The sequence below is a fragment of the Papio anubis genome, chromosome X, assembly GCF_008728515.1.
Source record: "Papio anubis isolate 15944 chromosome X, Panubis1.0, whole genome shotgun sequence".
NCBI classification, from domain to species: Eukaryota; Metazoa; Chordata; class Mammalia; order Primates; family Cercopithecidae; genus Papio; species Papio anubis.
In genome coordinates this window covers 30,526,158-30,533,186 of record NC_044996.1, presented here as the reverse complement: position 1 = coordinate 30,533,186, position 7,029 = coordinate 30,526,158, and the positions used below count along the sequence as shown (strand labels likewise).

The 7,029-nt window shown below is 39.3% G+C and overlaps 1 non-coding gene across 1 annotated transcript; it reads right to left on the bottom strand.

The window, feature by feature from the left end:
* Window positions 1–3,809: 3,809 nt before the first annotated feature.
* On the bottom strand, window positions 3,810–3,915 carry LOC116272282. The gene has a single exon (XR_004180998.1). It is a non-coding gene; the product is annotated as a small nucleolar RNA U13 (small nucleolar RNA).
* Between the last annotated feature and the right edge of the window lie 3,114 nt (window positions 3,916–7,029).

Genomic DNA, 7,029 nt, shown 5'->3' with positions numbered 1-7,029 from the left:
TATTTTAACCTAATTCATTTCCTCTCACCTAGAGACCATCAAGCTTCAGATGAGGTGAAGACACCACCCCTGGTCATCAAGAAGCTGCCCTGCCTCAACTAGATACAGCAGGGCAAGTTCTATGATCCCCAATAGGTAGGGACTACGCTCCAAGCCAGCATGAAGCAGTTACAGAAAAAAGACCATTAGTCCCTCTTCCTCCCATAAAGATTTATGGGGATCATATCTCTCCGGGGGAGATGAGGCAGGAAAATAGATAGGGTCTGGAGGCAGGGAACATAAGGCAGGTTCACACTTCAGTTATAACAGGAAATATCCTCTCCATAGGGTATATGCTGTAAATGACTTTGTAACTTCACTTCATGCTCTTCATTTACATAGGGCATTCCCCAAGTAGAGGGCATTTAAACTCATAAAAACTCTGTAACAGGGTCTTTAAGCCCCTATGCTCAGGTCTGCTCCCACATTGTGGAGTGTAATTTCATTTTCAATAAATCTCTTCATCCCTTCTTTGCCTTATTTGTGCATTTTGTCCAATTCTTTGTTCAAGATGCCAAGAACCTAGACACCCGCCACCATTAACACCAGGGATGCAAAGTTGGTTCAACATATACAAATCAATAAATGTGATTCATCACATAAACAGAACTAAAGACAAAAACCACACGATTACCTCAATAGATGCAGAAAAGGCTTTTGATAAAATTCAACATTCCTTCATGTTAAAAACTCTCAATAAGTTGGGTATTGAAGGAACACACCTCAAAATATTATAATAATAGCCATCTATGACAAACCCATAGCCAACATCATACTTGAATGGACAAAGGCTGGAAGCATTCCCCTTGAAAATTGGCACAAGACAAGAATGTGCTCTCTCACCACTCTTATTCAATACAGTATTGAAAGTCCTGGACAGAGCAATCAGGCAAGAAAAAGAAATAAGGGGCATTCAAATAGGAAGAGAAGAAGTAAAACTATCCCTGTTGGCAGAAAACAGGATTCTATATTGAGAAATCCCCATGGTCTTCAGCTGATAAACAACTTCAGCAAAGTTTCAAGATACAAAATCAACATACAAAAATCACTAGCATTCCTATACAGCAAAAAAAAAAAAAAAACCGAGCTAAGAGCCAAATCAGGAAGGCAATCCCATTCACAATTGCCACAAAAAGAATAACATATCTAGGAATACAGCTAACCAGGGAGGTGAAAAATCTCTACAAGGAGAATTACAAAACACTGCTGAAAGAAATCAGAGATAACACAAACAAATGGCTAAACATTCCATGGTCATGGACAGGAGGAATCAATGTCATTAAAATGGCCATATCGCCCAAAGCAATTTACAGATTCAATGCTATTCCTATCAAATTACCAACAATATTCTTCACAGAACTAGAAAAAACTATTTAAAAATTCATATGGAACAACAACAACAACAAAAGCCTGAGTAACCAAGGCAATCCTAAGAAAAAAAAAAAAGCTGGAGGCATCACATTACCCGATTTCAAGCTATACTACAGGGCTACAGTAACCAAAACAACATAGTACTGGTACAGAAACAGGCACATAGACCAATGGAACAGAATAGAGAGTCAGAAATAAGGCTGCACACCTATAACCATCTGATCTTTGACAAAGCTGACAGAAACAAGAAATGGGGAAAGATTCTCTATTCAATAAATGGTGCTACCCATATGCAGGAAATTGAAGCTGGACCCCTTCCTTACACCATATACAAAAATCAAGTCCAGATGGATTAAAGACTTAAATATAAAACCTAAAACTATAAAATCCTGGAAGACAACCTAGGCAATACCATCCTGGGCACAGGAACGGACAAAGATTTCATGACAAAAATGTCAAAAGCAATTGCAACAAAAGCAAAAATTGACAAATGGGATCTAATTAAACTTAAGAGCTTCTGCACAGCAAAAGAAACTATCAACAGAGTAAACAGACAACTTACAGAATGGGGGAGAATATTTTAGAAACCATGCCTCTGACAAAGGCCTAATATCCAGCACCTATAAGGAACATAAACAAATTTACAAGAGAAAAACAAACAACCCCATTAAAACATAGGCAAAGGACGTGAACAGACACTTTTCAAAAGAAGACATATATGTGGCCAACAAGCATATGCAAAAAAGCTCAACATCACTGATCATTAGAGAAATGCAAATCAAAATTACAATGAGATGCTATCTCACACCCCAGTCAGAATGGCTATTATTAAGAAGTCAAAAAAATAACAGATGCTGACGAGGTTGTGGAGAAAAGGGAACACTGACACACTGTTGGTGCAAGTGTAAATTAGTTCAACCATTGTGGAAAGCAGTATAGCAATTCCTCAAAGAGATATAAACAGAACTACCATTCAGCCCAGCAATCCCAATACTGGGTATACACCCAGAGGAGTATAAATCATTCTACCTTAAAGACACATGCATGTGAATGTTTATTGCAGCACTATTCACAATAGCAAAGACATGGAATCAACCTAAATGCCCATCAATGTCAGACTGGATAAAGAAAATATGGTACTTACACACCATAGAATACTATGCAGCCATAGAAAAGAATGCAGTTGTGTCTTTTGCGGGAACATGGATGGAGCTGGGGGGTATTATCCTTAGCAAACTAATGCATTAACAGAAAACTAAATATTGCATATTGTCACTTTTATGTGAGAGCTAAATGATAAGAACTCATGAACACAAAGAAGGACTCACGAACACAAAGAAGAACTCATGAACACAAAGAAGAACTCATGAACACAAAGAAGGACTCATGAACACAAAGAAGAACTCATGAACACAAAGAAGGAATAACAGACACAAAGAAGGAACAACAGACTTCAGGGTGGAGGTTAGGAGGAGGGAGAAGAGCAGAAAAAATAACTATTGGGTACTAGGTTTTACACTTGGGTGATGAAATAATCTGTACAACAAACCCCTGTGAAATGAGTTTACCTATATAATAAACCTGCACATGTACTTCTGAACCTAAAATAAAAGTTTAAAATAAAGATTTTTACAGAAGCTTCCCAGGGACTGAAATTGCTAGGGGAGCTTTCAGAACTCTTGGCCTGAAGTAAGTGAGGCAATTTCCAGTGTTCTCTCCCCATTTTGTTCTACACCTCATCCTTCACTTTCACAGTCCATCCTTGGTACTCAAGGTCTTTTCTGATTTCTCATCAAAGTTAACCAGTCTTCCCAGGCATGGTGGCATGTGCCTACAGTCCCAGCTACTTGGTAAACTGAGGTGGGAAGATACCTTGAGCCCAGGAGTTCAAGGCCAGCCTGGACAACATAGTGAGATCCTATCTAGGATACTGCATTGTGCTTAGCTGGCCTTCCTTTTAATCAGCAATAGACAACCAGAAGTTTGAGGGCAACCCATCTCTTGTTCAGGATATCCCTTGTTAGAGAAAGGCTGTTCTTACTTTTTACAAAACCATAAAGAGCATTAAAACTGGAAAGTCTGCCTAGTATGTTTGCTGGTTTCTGAGGACATCATTGCTCCACCGGTTCTTCTTCCACCCAACTCTTGAGATCCTGCCTCAGCAACTTCCTCCAACATTTAATGTGGCTTCTTCCATCCAAGAGTGGTTTCCTGCAATTTTTACGTCTATACTTAGGGGAAATTAGAAACAATGCACAACCTCCAACAATCATTTAATGATTCCAGTGATGTTTCACCTCTGCAGCCTCTTCTTCTCTAAAGAAAACCATGGTCCTCTCTGGCTCTTCTTATGTTTGGTCTCCTGATCAAGTTCTTTCTTTCTTTTTTCTTTTTTTCCACATCAGATGGGTAATGTGCCAAGATGCCATGACAAGGTTTGAGGGAGACACATCTCACATAAGAGCATGAAAATCCAATCATCACACTTATTAACTACAAAAGAATCTGGTCAAGTTCTTTCATCTTTTTTCAGTTATCTCCCTTTTTTCACTGCAGGTGCACTCTCCACTTAACTTGCCCACCCTAGTAATTTTAAAAGGACCCAGTTTAGATAATGGCAATGTATCAGTGTTAGTTTCTTGGTTTTGAAAATGTACCAGGATAGGCCGGGTGTAGTGGCTCATGCTTGTAATCCCAGCACTTTGGGAGGCCCAGGCTGGCAGATCACCTGAGGTCAGGAATTCAAGACCAGCCTGACCAAAATGGTTCACAAAAGGAAGAGATTTGTGTCTTCTGGGGCAGGGGTGGGGGTGGTATTAGTGAAGGCATGGGATGCTATGTGGAAGTGAAGCCAAATGAAGCAGGATGTTATAATATTCCTCTGTGTGCCCTTATGGATTAAAATCATCCCAGATACTTTCTAAGTCACATCATCTAGGACAGTTCTGGAGCAGGGGAAAAAGTAAGAGTCAGCTGTAGGGATGCATTGGAAGTTAGCTTTGGAGACGGGCGCGGTGGCCCACGTCCGTAATTCCAAAACTTTGGGAGGCCAAGGCGGCTGGATCGCTTGAGGCCAGGAAATTGAGACCAGCCTGGCCAACATGGTGAAACCCCATCTTTACTAAAAACATAAAAATTAGCTGGGCATGGTGGCAAGCGCCTATAATCCCAGCTACTTAGGAGGCTAAGGTAGGAGAATCACTTGAACCTGGGAGGTGGAGGTTGCAGTGAGCTGAGATCATGCCGCTGCAATCCAGCCTGGACGACAGAGCGAGACTCTGTCTAAAAAAAAAAAAAGAAAAGAAGAGAAAAGAAAGTTAGCTTTGGCCTTAATATTTGGCCAAAATCTGCTCTCACCTTTGGCCTTACCCTTTGGAAGGCCAAATGTCTACCTCAACACTACTTCTGCCATCCCAGAACTGGTGCAAGACGTGATCTTATATGTTATCATCATATATAATCAGTACCAAATTGTCGATAATATGAACAAAGAATATAATTTAGGTTTATTGTTAATATCTAAGCATTTTCAAATGTAGGTAAGCATTCTAGATGTCAACTGGGGTGAAAACCTCCCCACATGCCTTATATGTTGAAATGTTTCAGTCCTTTGAAGTATAAATATATATTGATTATGGCAGGAGTTAAATGCTACAATACCTAATGGGGATTATGAAAGTATCTAATTTTGTGTACAAACATAGGAACTTACAAAAAGTTATTAATAAATAGGGAAATAGGTGAACAGTCAATACAAATATTAAGGGCCAGACACTGTGGCTTATGCCTGTAATCCCAGCACTTTGGGGGGTCAAAATGGGAAGATTGCTTGAGGCTAGGAGTTTAAGACTACAAAAATTTTTTTTAAACTTAGTCAGGTGTGGTGGCACACATCTGTAGTCCCAGCTATTCAGGAGGCTAAGGTGGGAAGACCACTTGAGCCCAGGAGTCTGAGGTTACAGTGAGCTATGATTGCACCACTGCACTCCATCCTGAGGCATAGAGTGAGATCCTGTCTCAAAAACCAAGAATAAAATAAAATAAAATATTAGGATAATATGCAGTAGCCAAATACATTTAAGACAATCATATTCTTTTTGAGCAAATACTTTTTTAAATTATAAAACAAAAATAAAAATTAGATATAATTCTAATCTTTGTAGAATTGTTTTTTTGTATCAGCATTTGGAACAATAAACAAAATAACCTTTAAGAATTGTATTGGCTGGGGGCAGTGGCTCACGCCTGTAATCCCAACACTTTGGGAGGCTGAGGTTGGTGGATTACCTGAGGTCAGGAGTTCGAGACCAGCCTGGCCAACGTGGCGAAACCCTGTCTCTACTAAAAATACAAAAACTAGCCTGGTGTGGTGGCGCATGCCTGTGGTCCCAGCTACTCGGGAGGCTGAGGCAGGAGAATTGCTTGAACCTGGGAGGCGGAGGTTGCAGTGAGCTGAGATCACGCCATTGCACTCTGAGTGAGACTCTGTCTCAAATAAATAAATAAATAAATAAATAACTTTATTTAATGTTCAGTTGTTTAATTATAAGGCCATGAGTGTTTTAAGAAAAAGTCTTATTTGAAAATCCTTCATAGCTTATGAAGACAAAATAAAAGCTAAATGTCAACTTTTCTGCCTCCAAATTTCATGAGGAAAAAAATCCAAAATCACATGCAACAGCCATGAAAAATCATGTTTCATCCAAATATAGTAACAAAGAATGTAATGACTATAAAGACAAGAAAGTGTTAGAGACAAGTAAGGTAACCAAAGCTCATTTGATTCTCATTAAGCAAGCTTCAAAAAAACAGACTTTACAGGAATCCTTTAAGGCAATTCCTTATCGTGTTGAGTCTATGGAGTTTAAGAATCTAAACAAAACTTGTTGAAATGATGCTTACAGACTGCCAATCATTTTCAGTAGTTGAAATTGAAGGATTTTTGAAATGTGCCCAAGCTATGAATCTCAGGTACAAAATTCCTCCTAAAAATTAAGTTACTGAAAAATGTTTTGTCTGAATTATATTCTACTGTGCACAAAAATGATTAGCAATACTATTAGCTATGCTACTTTTAAAATTTTGTGCATTGTACCCTTGGAAGTGCAAAATCAACCAGAAATCCTTTTTAAAATCAGAGCACAATGGATTAATGCTTTTGTTGTACTTTGCTTACAGTAGCAGTTAGTTATTGCTATGTTATTTTAAAAACCACCCAAAAACTTAGTGGTTTTAATAAAACACCATTTATTTGGCTAACAATTCTGCAGGTTGTCAGTTTAATTCGGCTCAGCTGGGCAGTTCTTCCGGTCTTAGCTGGGCTCCTTCCTGCGTCTACGGTCAACTGTAGATGAGCTAGGCAAATCTGCTTCCGGAGTTTGACTAGATGCACACATGCAATGAATGCTAAGACACAGGTGGCAATTCGTAGATAATTTTTTTTTTTTTTTTTTTTTTTTTTAGATGGAGTCTCACTCTGCCACTCAGGCTGGAGTGCAGTGGTGTCATCTTGACTCACTGCAACCTCTGCCTCCCGGGTTCAAGAGATTCTCCTGCCTCAGCCTCCTGAGTAGCTGGGATTACAGGCATGCACCACCACACCCAGTTAATTTTTGTATT